Below are 12635 nucleotides of genomic sequence, written 5' to 3' on the forward strand. Positions count from 1 at the left end.
AGAAATGTCATGGAGAATCCTTGAGAACATTATTCAATTTAAGGTAAAGAAGAAAGAACCTGAGTCAGAAGGTAAGACAAGAACAGGAAAACTCTGAGTCAAATGAGTCTCAGTAAATAGGAAGGATGGGCTAGAGTGTCTGAGACCGGCTTTGTGGGAACTTCCCCAGGTTGTACCAAGAGCACTGGGAAATGCTGTCTGTTTCTTAAGTGAGTTGCAGTAAGCCTGGGGTCTTCTCCTAAGAGAATGAATCTTCAGTACAAATTTAATGTTTGTTCATTACTCAGGAGAGTGGCAGGAAGCGGTTGCTCAACGTTACATTACAATAATGTGTGCAAAGCTCTACTGACAATGGAGCCTTAATAAACAGTACTAAGATAAACAGAAAGTGTGTCTACTCTTATAGACAGTCCGGGTCCACAATACCCTGGGGGCAGCTAGTGCCCTAGCTAAAGTCTAGGGCAACTCACAAAGTTGAAGGCAGATCACTTGGTGGCTGGGCAACTACACACCATCTCCACCCTCTAAAAACAACTACAAAAACTAGTAAGAAAATGATTAATTGCTTTATACTTTGATTCCAGTGAGACTTATTTTTAAAACTGTGTTTCAGGGAACTGTACAATAATTCCATTTAAAAAAAAATAAGGAAAGCTACTTATTTTACTCAATGATTCCATTCATTAAAACTAAAGAACTGGCACCCAGTGTTCAATGACCATCCCATAGCAATGTGTGTAGTATCCTTCCTCAGATTTTATAGTATCCTCCCACAATGTACAAGGAAGCACCTGGGCATTACTAAGTCTCTTCCCAGTTCTTTAAGATGACTTGGATTCTGCACCAAAGACTCATGCAACACAGAAAAGGAATTTTCCACTACTAAAATGTTTTGGCCTGCCAAATGAGAATCAAAGACCGGAGCTGCAAATTACATTCTAAAATCACAGATTCACCCATGCAATTTCCATTTTTACTTTCAGAAGATACCTTGTATGTGTGTACAGTCTACAAAATAACACTCAGAAAGGAGAAAAGATAAATTGTATCTCTCTCAATCTTTCTTAGCAATTTGATCTGCTTCTTTTCAACCTTCTAATTTCAATTTCAACTTTTTTCTATTACATCATAAATCAGGCAGAAGCCTGAGTACAAGAAACTATATAAATAACTTGTCACTTTAGAAGGTTCCCATTTTCCATCAACCCTAAAAATATTAGTCTAAAAACACTGGACACGAAAAAGGAAAATCAAGGTGATGGTCCAAAAGTCTGTCACCCATGGGTATTGAGCTCTCAAAGAGTCAATGTTTTAAAACCAAATGAGACACTAGGGAATCTTTATCATTATATTAAACAGGAACACTGTACATTCATGAACTTAACTCTATAAATTCAAAATCTATTCACCTATCCAACACCGCCTTGTTCTATATTTGGGTACAAACTACCCGACATCATTTAAGGCACTAGAATACAGGCGGTGATAAACAGATAAGCTCCCTGTCACCACTGTTCATAAAGCATTCCATATTTTTAAATGTTTACTGCAAAGGGTAATCTTTTGAGAAGGATATGTTTACCCTGACTTAAACATTATAAAATGGATATATGTATTAAAACATTGTATGGTGCCCATAAACATGTGTAATACTTATGTCAGTAAAAAATATCCCTGCCACCAAATACAATGAAGACTTATGCAACAAACTTTGGAAAAGTGTCACAATGCTAAATATAAAGTAGCTGGGAAGGATATGAAACTTTCTTTTACAACTTCTGGAAAAGTAATTCCTTCTATGAAGTTAAAACCTATTCCAGTTTAAGTGGCACTGAACAGGGGAGCAGGGAGTAGTGTGTCCTGTAGGAATGTGAGCATGGGCTCCCAACTGAGAGGGGTCAGCTCAAGAAGGGATGGTTCTTGGCTCCCACTTAGGGGGAAGTGGGAAGGTACGGCAGGCTTGTGTCCTCAGATGAAGGGATTCTTGGCAGAGTGAAGTTCCTGGTCTATAAACACACTCCAGAGGCCAGCGCTCCTCCCAGCATGGGTCTGCTCAGTGCTGAAGAGAGAGCAGTTGACGCCACCTCTGTTTACAGACAAGGCAGTCGTAGAAAGGGCACTCGGCGCTCGGAAGAGCCTCAGCCCTAAGGCATCAGAGGTGGAAAGTCATCCCAGGAGAACCCTGAACCAAAAAGCCCAGGAGACAGAAGCTGGCTTCTGGGACAGAGACCAGGCTGCAACTTCACCAGGACAGCACACTCAGACCAGGGCTGGACAGAGAAGAACATCTAGCGCCACCTCCTCATGTGCCCACAATGCAGGAATACGTGGGGTTCTGTAGATAAATATATGCTCTTGGAGTGCACCTGGAGGAATGAATCCCAGTCTCTAGGGGTGAGCTCAGGGAATAGTAGAAATGAGTTCCTGCGAAGGTCTGAATATTTGCATGTCTTGAAACTCCAGATGCTGTTGGTGGTGGATGGGACCTCTGGTAAGTGATTAGATCAGGAGGGCTATGAACTGGGAAAGGGATTAGTATCATTGGCTCTACCTACTGACAGCAAATAGCCAGAAGGCAGCAAAAAGGAAGACACTGCACCTGCAGAGGCCTCCATCATGAACTTCCAGTCTTCAGGTGAGGGCAATAAGATTCCTGTTGTTTATATGCCACTCAAGCTGAGGAACTGGCTTATAATATTCTGAAAGGATTAGGACAGTTACTATCGAATGGTTGTGATTTTCACAAAGAGTTCGTTTATGTTATGAGAAATAGATACACAAGACTAAGTAGCCATCTCCCTCAGAGTCAGAGTATGACAGACCTGTATCTTGATGGATGGAGCAAGTTCCACAGAGACCTCATAGACACGACACACAGAGAACAACGTGTTACTCTCTTTCTGCACTTACCTAAAGGGTTGCAGCTAGTAATGATGAGGACACTATTGAGTTATCACTTGCTCATTACCTACAAGGGGCCATGACCTATGTGGCACATCTCGCAGGCCAGGCTATTTTCCTAACCGTTTCTAATACTCCTACCAAACCAGTCAACTATTCATTTTTTCTAACTTTTTTTCCAAGTAGAGAAAACTGGGCTGAGCCATGCAGTTACCCCAATGGAGACTGATAAATACTCTATGATTGTATGAATGAGAAACGTTCCCTCACGGGCTAAAATATTTGAACATTTGATCTCCAGGTGGTAAGAATGTTGAGGGGGTGTTTAATAGCCTTTAGGGCTGTAGCCTTGCTGGGGGGATTTAATCACCAGGTGTGGGCTTTGAGCTTTAGAGCCTCACTCCACTTTCAGCTTGCTCTCTGCTTCCTGTGTACGGATGAAACACGATCTTTCTACTTCCTGTGTACGGATGAAACACGATCTTTCTACTTCCTGTGTACGGATGAAACACGATCTTTCTACTTCCTATGTTTTTCTGGAAATGTGACCTTCTCTGCTTCTTGCTCTGGCTGTCTGCTGCCATGCCTCCCCTACTGTTATGGACTCTCTCCTGAAACCATAAGCCAAAATAAAGCTGTAAGCAGTTTTGGTTATGGCATTTCTAAGTCAAAAGTTGGACATATTACCTCTTTATATGTTAATTACTTTCATTAGTTCCTTTATCATCCAACTTGGAATTTTAATTTTTTATTTCTCTACCTCCCTTTGTCACTAAACTTGAGTTTCTAGAAGGCTGGAAGTAAGTTCTTTCACTTTTGCCTCATCACCCAACATCAAGTCTGCACACAGTAAGTTCTAAATGGTAGTTGAGTAGACGGACAATCAATTTCCACTAATCAAGTTGTAGTCTTCTGGGAAGTCAAGCCCAGGTAGAGCTGGCAAACTCTGTGGTCAGCTACATCTCCACTCTTCCATTCTTTAGAAAAGCTCCACAGGGTAGTCCACCAGGTTGATAAATGTCAACTCTTCTGGTTGTCCTTCCTTAGTAGCCAGAATGAAGGGAGTGCCCATTCACTATGTAAGCTACCCTAACAGAATTTATGAGCTACGCAACAGACTTTTCGTTATTTGACAAAAAGTATATTTGGCTACATTTAAAAATAAACCAAAAAGATGAGTTAAGGACCCGTGTGCTAACTTCATCTTGTAGAACTATTATATCAAATCATTTCAAAGTTTAAAAAAACAAAATTGAATCTACAGTCAAGCAGGCACTAGTGACCAGCCATGCACATTCTAAGTGGTAAAGTAGAAAATGAGGCAATCAGTAGATGCCTACTGATTGATGATACTGCAAACAATTTCTAACTCCACTCAAACATCTCTGTGAGATTCAGTGTAGGCCAGCGTGCATCAGTGTCTTAGAGAAAGGGTTCACAGTGGAGCAAATGTGTCCCATGCTAACAAAAGTGACTTTATAGCCTCCCCCACAACTGTTTCTGAATGTCAGGGGGCTTTTGCTTTTTTCTGAAAACCTCTATCTAAGTCCTCCTGGCTTTCAGATAGAATTTTTATAGGCAGAAAAAAATCATCCCCATACCATTCTCTTTATGTGAATACAGAGAGAGGGCATTAATACTGGTTAATTGTAGTTGTAGTTTTGGGCTTTTTTTTTCTTCTGTATCTCACTTTTATTAAGATCTGAGAATAAAGAAAAGCCAGCCTACAATTCACAATCCCAGAGAACCTGGACAACGATGAGGACCCTAAGAGAGATATACATGGATTTAATCTACATGAGAAGCAGAAAAAGACAAGATCTCCTGAGTAAATTGGAAGCATGGGGATCATGGGAGAGGGCAGAAGAGGAGGGGGAGTAAGGACGAGGAACGGAGAAAAAATATATAGCTGAATAAAAAACAATAAAAAAGGAAAAAAATCTGAGAATAATGTGATGGACAATAATATTGGATTTTTGGAGAGCTTTTATTTTCTACCTAGAAGAAATCTGAAGATTTTCTTTCATCACTGATCATAATTAAGTGAAAAGATTATTTATTTTTAAATTGTTTCCTGCTGAATTTGAAAGGGACTTTACTGGACAAAATGATCCATACTACAGGATTGATAAGTTAGTGTGTGAGGCTCACTGCTGCATCCCCTGGGATCCGCCCTCCTCCCCATGTTTCACAGGGTCTTGGTAAGCAATAGACGCTTGTATAATGAAGGAAGAAGGAATGGATGAATAGAAGTCACAGGAGAACTACTCAGCAAGCAAGCAGAATGAAAAGCAAACCTGCCAGAGGGACCGAAAGAGTTGCTGGGATAAAGCCCTCTACTGAACCTTGAGTATCCTGACAGCTAAAGGAGACATGAAACATTAATGGAGCCCAATTATCTGCTCAAAGGGACCAGACAAAAGAGTGGCGTGAACTGGCAGAGCATCAGCAAAGCAAGGCCCAGAATAGCTGAGACTTGAAAAATGGCAAAGGATGACAATGGCTTTTTCAGTTCTGCTCCAAATAAGGACCAGGAGGAAGAGGTCGGTTGCTTGCTTGACACTAGCCAAAGACAGAGAATGCAAGCTCCTCAATGCCTTTTTGTTCCCATCTTCCTTATGAAGATAAATGATCTTCAAAGTGGGAAGGAGGGAAGAAGCACAATTAATGGGAACCCAGTGTTCACTGTGCAGAGGTGAGTGTAGGAATGGCATCTTCTCCGCTGCTCCCAAGCCCATGGTCAAAATCTCAGTGTGAGCCACAAAAAAACCCAAAAATCACAAATGAAGGGAAATAGTGGATAAGGACAAAGTTCCAACGTGAAGGCCATAAAGAACAGAGGCGCAAAAGACTCAGAGGGTGGAATCTATCAGCCTGGGTTCAAGTCTAGCTCTGGCCCTCAAAAGGGTGGGGTCTGGACATTGCTCCTACCTCAGGCCTTTCTTCCCTATAAATATGGCCCTAGTAACAATCCCTACCACATAGACTAGTGAAATGGATTTGATGAACTAAAATATGAAGTGAAAGTTCTCACTATTTCTAGAACCTATTTATTTTTTTGAATACAGAAGTCACATAAACACTTAAGTAGAAGACAGAGCTAAAAAATCCTGTCAAATCTAACAGTTTATACTCCCTCATGCTATCTGATACTATGGAATAGTCACTGTGATGTATAAATATCATTATCTGGTATGGCAAGAGCTGTTTCACTTTCCACAGTGCAGAAGGCTTGTAGACACTAGAGAGTTTGTGGGGGAAAGAACTAGATAGAGATGGTTCTTCTAAGTTTTCATAGTTTGACTCCAAGTTTAGGTCTTTAGATGGAAGCAAGGAAAACACTGGCAATTCCACTCATTCTTAAGTATAAACCCACAAGGCTTGAAATCTAGAGATTTAGATACTCACATGGTGACAAGAACCAAAGGTGGAAGAAAATCAATAAATGTCTATCCAGAGACAAATGGAAGTCAACATAGCAGAATATTATTTAGTAATATAAGATATGGGGCAATAATATAAGCTAACATAGACAAACCTTGAAGTTCAGAAAGACAGCATGTGGGCTAGAGGTTACAAGAGGTAGGATTTATTGCTTAATTGGCTCAGAGTTTCTGTGGAGTGTTAAAGTTTTGGAAACAGATAATGATGATGGTGTACAACACTGTGAATAAAATCGAATCATACACTTACGATGGTTAGAACAATAAACTTTATATATTTTCTTCCACAATGAAGAAGTAGTTCTTCGAAATAGTTGAGTGTAGCTTTAAGTATTAGAAAATGAGCCATTTTCAAAGGAAAGTGTGGCCCTTCCTGTTGGTGCTGCTAAGAAATAAATACACGGAGTGTTTTTAGCAACTGCCACATAAAAATAAGCAGCTTATGTTAGGAATGAGATAATCAAACAGGAACGACAAATCCTCTTTGCCAGAGAGAAGTAGGAGGTCAAGGAAAGGCACAGCTAATCTTCTACTCTATACATTAGGCCCCTTGTAAGGGATCGGCCGGCAACTCTGGGTACCACATACATGCAATCCTAAAGTCCGTCAGAAATTAGGAAGCAAGAAGGAACAGCACAGTATCTTGGTTCTATTCAGCCAAATATTCCAAGAAGGCTTCTTAAAAATAGCCTCATACGTTGAACTTTGGTTCTGGGTGTGGGGCGGGAAGAGAAGATGGTGGTTTGGAGGAAAGCACTAGGAAGGCCCCCTGCATGCTCCTGTGGGCTCCATGCTTGCCTGGAGACAGGCTGATCCACTCTCTCCCAGGAAGGGAATGGCCTTTGTACTGCACTGCCAGAGAGCTGCACTCCCCAGGCCTGCTCACCACAGACTCCCAAGTGCTGTGTGTGTGCCAAGAGGGAAGATGAACATTGCACTTGGACACACTTGAAAGAGGGACTGTGCCCTTGTGTTCCCCGAAACCTCCCTCAGAGCATCGGCTTCCTTGATTTCCACTCAGTTGGTTTCCTTGGTTTTCATGTGAAATGAGTGTCCAGAATCAGAAGGAAGACAGCATGCTCGATGTTTCTGCAAATTGCCTGTCCAGGCTCATGACTACCTTTGCTATTTGACATTGTCCTTTTTATTTATAAGAATTATACTTTTTTTTTTTAACAGAAGACAATAATGCTATGCATGTAACATGCATTGCACGCCCACCTCCCTGGGCTGAAGTACCACTCAGTGTTTCATGACATTTGGTCTATTTATACAGAAATGCATTTATATGCAAGCTTACCATTTTCCTTTAGGGTTATTTGAGTAACAAGAATAAATGAGAAGTGAGCCTTCATGCTTTCAGGCTACAATTCTTTACTAAGACATTGCATAACTCCTCCCCCAACACTTTTAGTTACTTAATTGGCCTCAACTTAACTGTAGGATAGAAATGCATCATGGGCTTCATCTTCTCAACCAATCACAAGTACAGTTAGTTGTGGTTGCAGGCATTTGCTTTCTGCCACAACTTTTCTCTGCTGTACTTAGTTTTGCGTGTTTCATTTCTAGATGTCTGCTCTAGTTCTACCTCTACCTGCCCTGAATGAGCCACATCACTTCCTTCCTGTTAAGAACCCCTTGCTATCTGACTGTAACACACCCACCTATCAACTTCATTCTTCAGGCTTCTCCTGGCCATTATCATCTTGCTCTTCTAGCTAAAGTTAGGAAACTTTTGTCACGACAACCCAAAACCCTGCTGGGAATTTCATGGCGTCCACAACTAAGGCAAAGATAAACTTGGGAAGATGTGATCATCTCCCCTGCTATACATCGTCTCATCCATCAGCACAATTCTCCGCTTCTCCTCTATGGCATTAGACTCTAGTGGTTTCATACAGCAGCCAGTAATCTTGTTGAATTCACTCATCCTGGGTATCTTATAATTTTTACTACTCTTATACTTGGGATTTCTTTCTATACTATATTTTACGCTTGTTTCCTATTGATAAATAGGAATACTATTATATTTTTACTGGTTCTGGTTTGTTTTGAAGCAAATTATATAGCTGAGGCTTCCTTTAACCTTATTATCCTCTTGCCTTAAACTATCTAGTGATGGATTCTAGCCATGTGTCACTGTCCCTGGCACATGCTTTTTAAGTATAACTCTTTTTTTCCCTTAAAATGCACATTGCTGTTTAGCCTGCATGTATGTCTGTATGAGGGAGTCGGATCCATTGGAACTTGAGTTACAGACGGTTGTGAGCTGCCATGTCGGTGCTCAGAACTGAATCCGGATCCTCTGGAAGAATAGTCAATGCCCTTAACCACTGAGCTATCTCTCCAGCCCCTTAATCATGTTAAAAGTTTCCCACTACTATAAACATGATTTTTTTCTTTGGATAATCACATTTGCAGCTAAGTGAAGGGCTTCTTTCTTCTTATGTTTACAGTCTTAACACATAGTGGCTCAGATCTTGACTGATTCTGGGTTATCCAGGACACGAATATTATTTCCTCATACGTTAATTCTTTTTTTCTGTGATCAAATGCTTGAAAAGAACCAACTTACAAGAGGAAGAGCTTACTGAGGCTTATTGCTTGAAGGGACAATCTACCATGGCTGGTGGCAGGAGCAAAGAATATACAAGAAGTCGGACTCTTCTATCATACTTCAAGGCCTGCTCCCAGTAACCTATTTTCTCTAGAGAGGCTTTGCCTTCTAGAGGTTCCACATCCTCCAAAATAGCACCACCATCTATGGCCAACTATTCAAACACATAAGCCCATGGGAAGCCCTTCACACTCAAATCACAACTCCCTATGTATGACAAATGCTGTGGCTTTCTGACAGTCCATTTGAAGGAAATACGGAGATTATTTTTTAACCCTGTTGGTCAGTTCTCTACTGTAACGTGTGGGAACGAGTACTAAATACTCCTTTTTTTTCTGACTATATATATTATCACTTGCTTTCCCTTTAGTCTTGTAACATGTTTGCTGTATTCACCCCAGCTTATGGTAATAAAATCATCTCTGCATTACTATAGCTAACCCAACTTGGGTAGAATATTTAAGACTCAACTAAAGAACTTGATTAACTACTGAGTTATTTATACTTTAAAAATATGTTAACATGTGAAACAGGCCTATAATTTTGACTTCTGGTACCATTTCAAATATAAACCGTTCTTGTGCCTATCTCTCTGAAACAATCTGCATAGACAGACATTACTTGTTCCTCTAAGATTTTGTAATATTCACCTGTAAAACTGCCTAGTTATTGTTGAAGGAAGAGTCTTGATCACTGGCTCCATTTCTTCAATAGTTATTTAAGATTTTTCTATTTTAGGTATTAGGTTTCAGCTCAGTGGTGGAGCATTTGCCTGGTATGCCCAGGGCCCTAGAGGCTCAACCACCAGTACTACATATAAACAAAGATTTGTTTATTTCAAGAGCAGATATGCTTTAACACCACTGCAATACATTCTATTTCCACATTTACAGTTCAAGGTTTCTCCTTTTTAAAATTCTAGCCTGTACTAACATGGTTTGCTCTCATACATGTCTGTACACTGTGTTACATTCTTTATGTATTTATTAACACAAAAAGACTAGCTTTGGTTTCATTATTGTCTGTTGCTCTATTCTTATTTCAATGAGTTTCTATTTTAATCTTTGTAATTTCTTTCTTTGAAATTCTTAGATTTATTCAATTCACACTCTTCTCGTTTCAATGACTCTTCTCTCTGGAACACATTAGTTAAGATCTGCACACCATTTTAGCTGTATGACAGACTAGCTAGTTGCCATGTATTCATGTTCATTCCACTCTAAATGACTGGTATTCCCACCATGATTTCCTGCGCAGGTCATGAGTGAAATTAGGATGTGTTTTAAAGTGTCTACAAACATGTTTACATGCTTTGTTTTGAACTTTTTGTGTTGACATTTGATTTAATCACACTAGGTCAAAGAACAAGGCTTGCATGAAATGATTGCTTAAAATTTACTGCAACTTTCCATAGATGGTCAACTTTTCAAAAAATGATACAGGTTCAGAGAAGAGTCTAGAGTGTCTGGTGGGTAGGTTTGGGGGTGAATCTCGAATGTGAGTCTGTGAATACTGATACGGATATGCTTGCAATTAGCCTACTATCTCATATATTCTGTATGGTTTCATTTTTCCTTTCACATCATATTTTTTTCTTCTTTTCTATATGACATTGTTTGATTTTTTAAAAAATGTATTCTTGTTATAGATATGTGCTCTTTTAGTGAGTCCAGTCAACTTGTAGCTGCACTTAAAATCTTCAAATGGATTATTAAGTTTACCTTTGCTTACGGTCACAAGTTGTTCCACATTTTATTTTTCCAAACTAGAGCCTTTTCACGTTTGACTCACAGTCCCCAAAGACTCCCAATATGTGAATATGTGGTGTTCACTTTGTTCCCATTTCAGCCATTTGCATGGCGCTGAACTCAACACCATGCTAGTTTCTCTCCATTGCACCATTTCCTGTTTGCCATGTTTTCCTCAGTGCTCATATTCTCCTTTCCTGAAGTACCACTTTTAAATACTAAAAATCAAAACCAGGGTCTGTGCCAGCTAAGTAAGAGCTCTACCACCGAGTTATGATGTTTCTCTAGCTCCAAATATTCTTTGAATGAAGCTGGCCAGTAACTTGTTTTCTGAAGAACCGGTTGAAAATTTCTACTGTGTCTTTACTAGGAAGGCTACATTGGTATAAAACTCTAGATGGACAGTTATCTTTCCCTCAGTGCTTTGAAAGCAAATCATATTATCTGACATTTATTGTGCCCAAGTTGGTTATCAGTGTCATAGTGTGTTAGGACATCTATTTCTTCCCTTCAAAACTTTCTTGGCTTCCATTACTTTGAACTAATCTCTATTTGTCTTTGTTGGTTCTATGGCTGTACTGCCATGTTTTCCTTTGGTTCTTCTTTGTTTTTTTCCTGTGTTACATGCTATGTGAAAGGAAGGACCAATGTCACAGGTGTGTTTAAAGGTAAAAACTCTCTCAGGACAATAAGCTGTCAAATTCAATATAAAAACGTGACTCTTTTCCATTTAAGCTCTTTCAAATGCTGTGACACATCAGAGTCCTAGCTTCCACTGGCTGCTACATAAGAGACATGAAAAGAGCTCTCTTTAGGGAGCCAGCTCTGCCCTATCTATACAGTAGTTGAGAGTAGAATGTAAAGATAATAGATAAAAGGTAAGCTTTTAAGAATTCTTTTAGATTGATTACTAATTCTATGATAAAAGGGTTAAGTACAGACTTCTGTTTGAACATCTCAACTTCAGTGAGCTCATTCATCAGCGGCACGGTGTGCTGAGTCAAACCAGCCCTCACAAACAGGTACTTTTTCATTTACATTATCTCACTGGAAAATTTTCTGAAGTGTGAGCCTGAGTTTGTTTGTCAAAGACAATCCTGGCTCTTTTATGAGCTGCCTAATGCTTGAGAAAACACTTATTTGATTACATGGTACACTTCAGTGTTTACTTTTTGCTAAATGTCATCCTCATTTTCATTAAACAATTTAAAACAATCTGATTACTCCAATTACCAGCTCAAAAACATATGGTTTCTTGACTTGCACTTACTTACCAGGAGCCCAACAATGGCCAGGTGAGTTTCCCCAGTCCCACATCAGGGTCAGTGGCTTCATTCTTCATCAGAATTTCCATTTATTAGATCTAACTTACCAAATTACTTTCATATTCATTTAGAGACATTGCCTTCTTCCCCACAGACACCCTCTCAGAAATTTAACAATATAGAAGGAACAAGAAAAGGGAAAAGAAGAAAAAAAGGAAGAGAGAAGCCGAGAGTACATACATACAAAACTAGTATAACCGAAAATACAAAATTGCCCAAATATAAAGGATTCTGCTGTGGAGTTACTCAACAGAAAATACAGCAGTTCCCAGGGTGAAAGGACCCTCAAAAGGTAAAAGAGAGGCTCCCCCTGTGGAGGGACCCTAACAGGCAATGGCCAGTTGCATTTATGTAGAATTCAGTGCCCTAGCAAAGTCAGAGGTGAATCCCAGCTAATTCACACGATACATAATTTAACCTTTGATTCACTGAAGTTTGCTCATTGAAAGGAAAAATGTAATGATATATATGCTAGATTTTACTGGTCTGAAGAGAAAAAGAAGATGGTAGAATCTTATTTTATTGATGGCAAGAACATTTTAAAGTATACAGTCGGATTTCTGTATCCCTAGGATTCACATTTATATACTGAACTAAGCAT

General features: G+C 39.7%; 1 protein-coding gene across 3 annotated transcripts in view; it reads right to left on the reverse strand.

Annotated features, from left to right (window-relative positions):
• The window catches only part of Grb10 (growth factor receptor bound protein 10), a 126700-nt gene that overhangs the window by 55470 nt on the left and 58595 nt on the right, over nucleotides 1–12635 (reverse strand). The gene's annotated exons all lie outside the window — the stretch shown is intronic.

The sequence above is a fragment of the Arvicola amphibius genome, chromosome 1, assembly GCF_903992535.2.
Source record: "Arvicola amphibius chromosome 1, mArvAmp1.2, whole genome shotgun sequence".
In the NCBI taxonomy this organism is placed as follows: Eukaryota; Metazoa; Chordata; class Mammalia; order Rodentia; family Cricetidae; genus Arvicola; species Arvicola amphibius.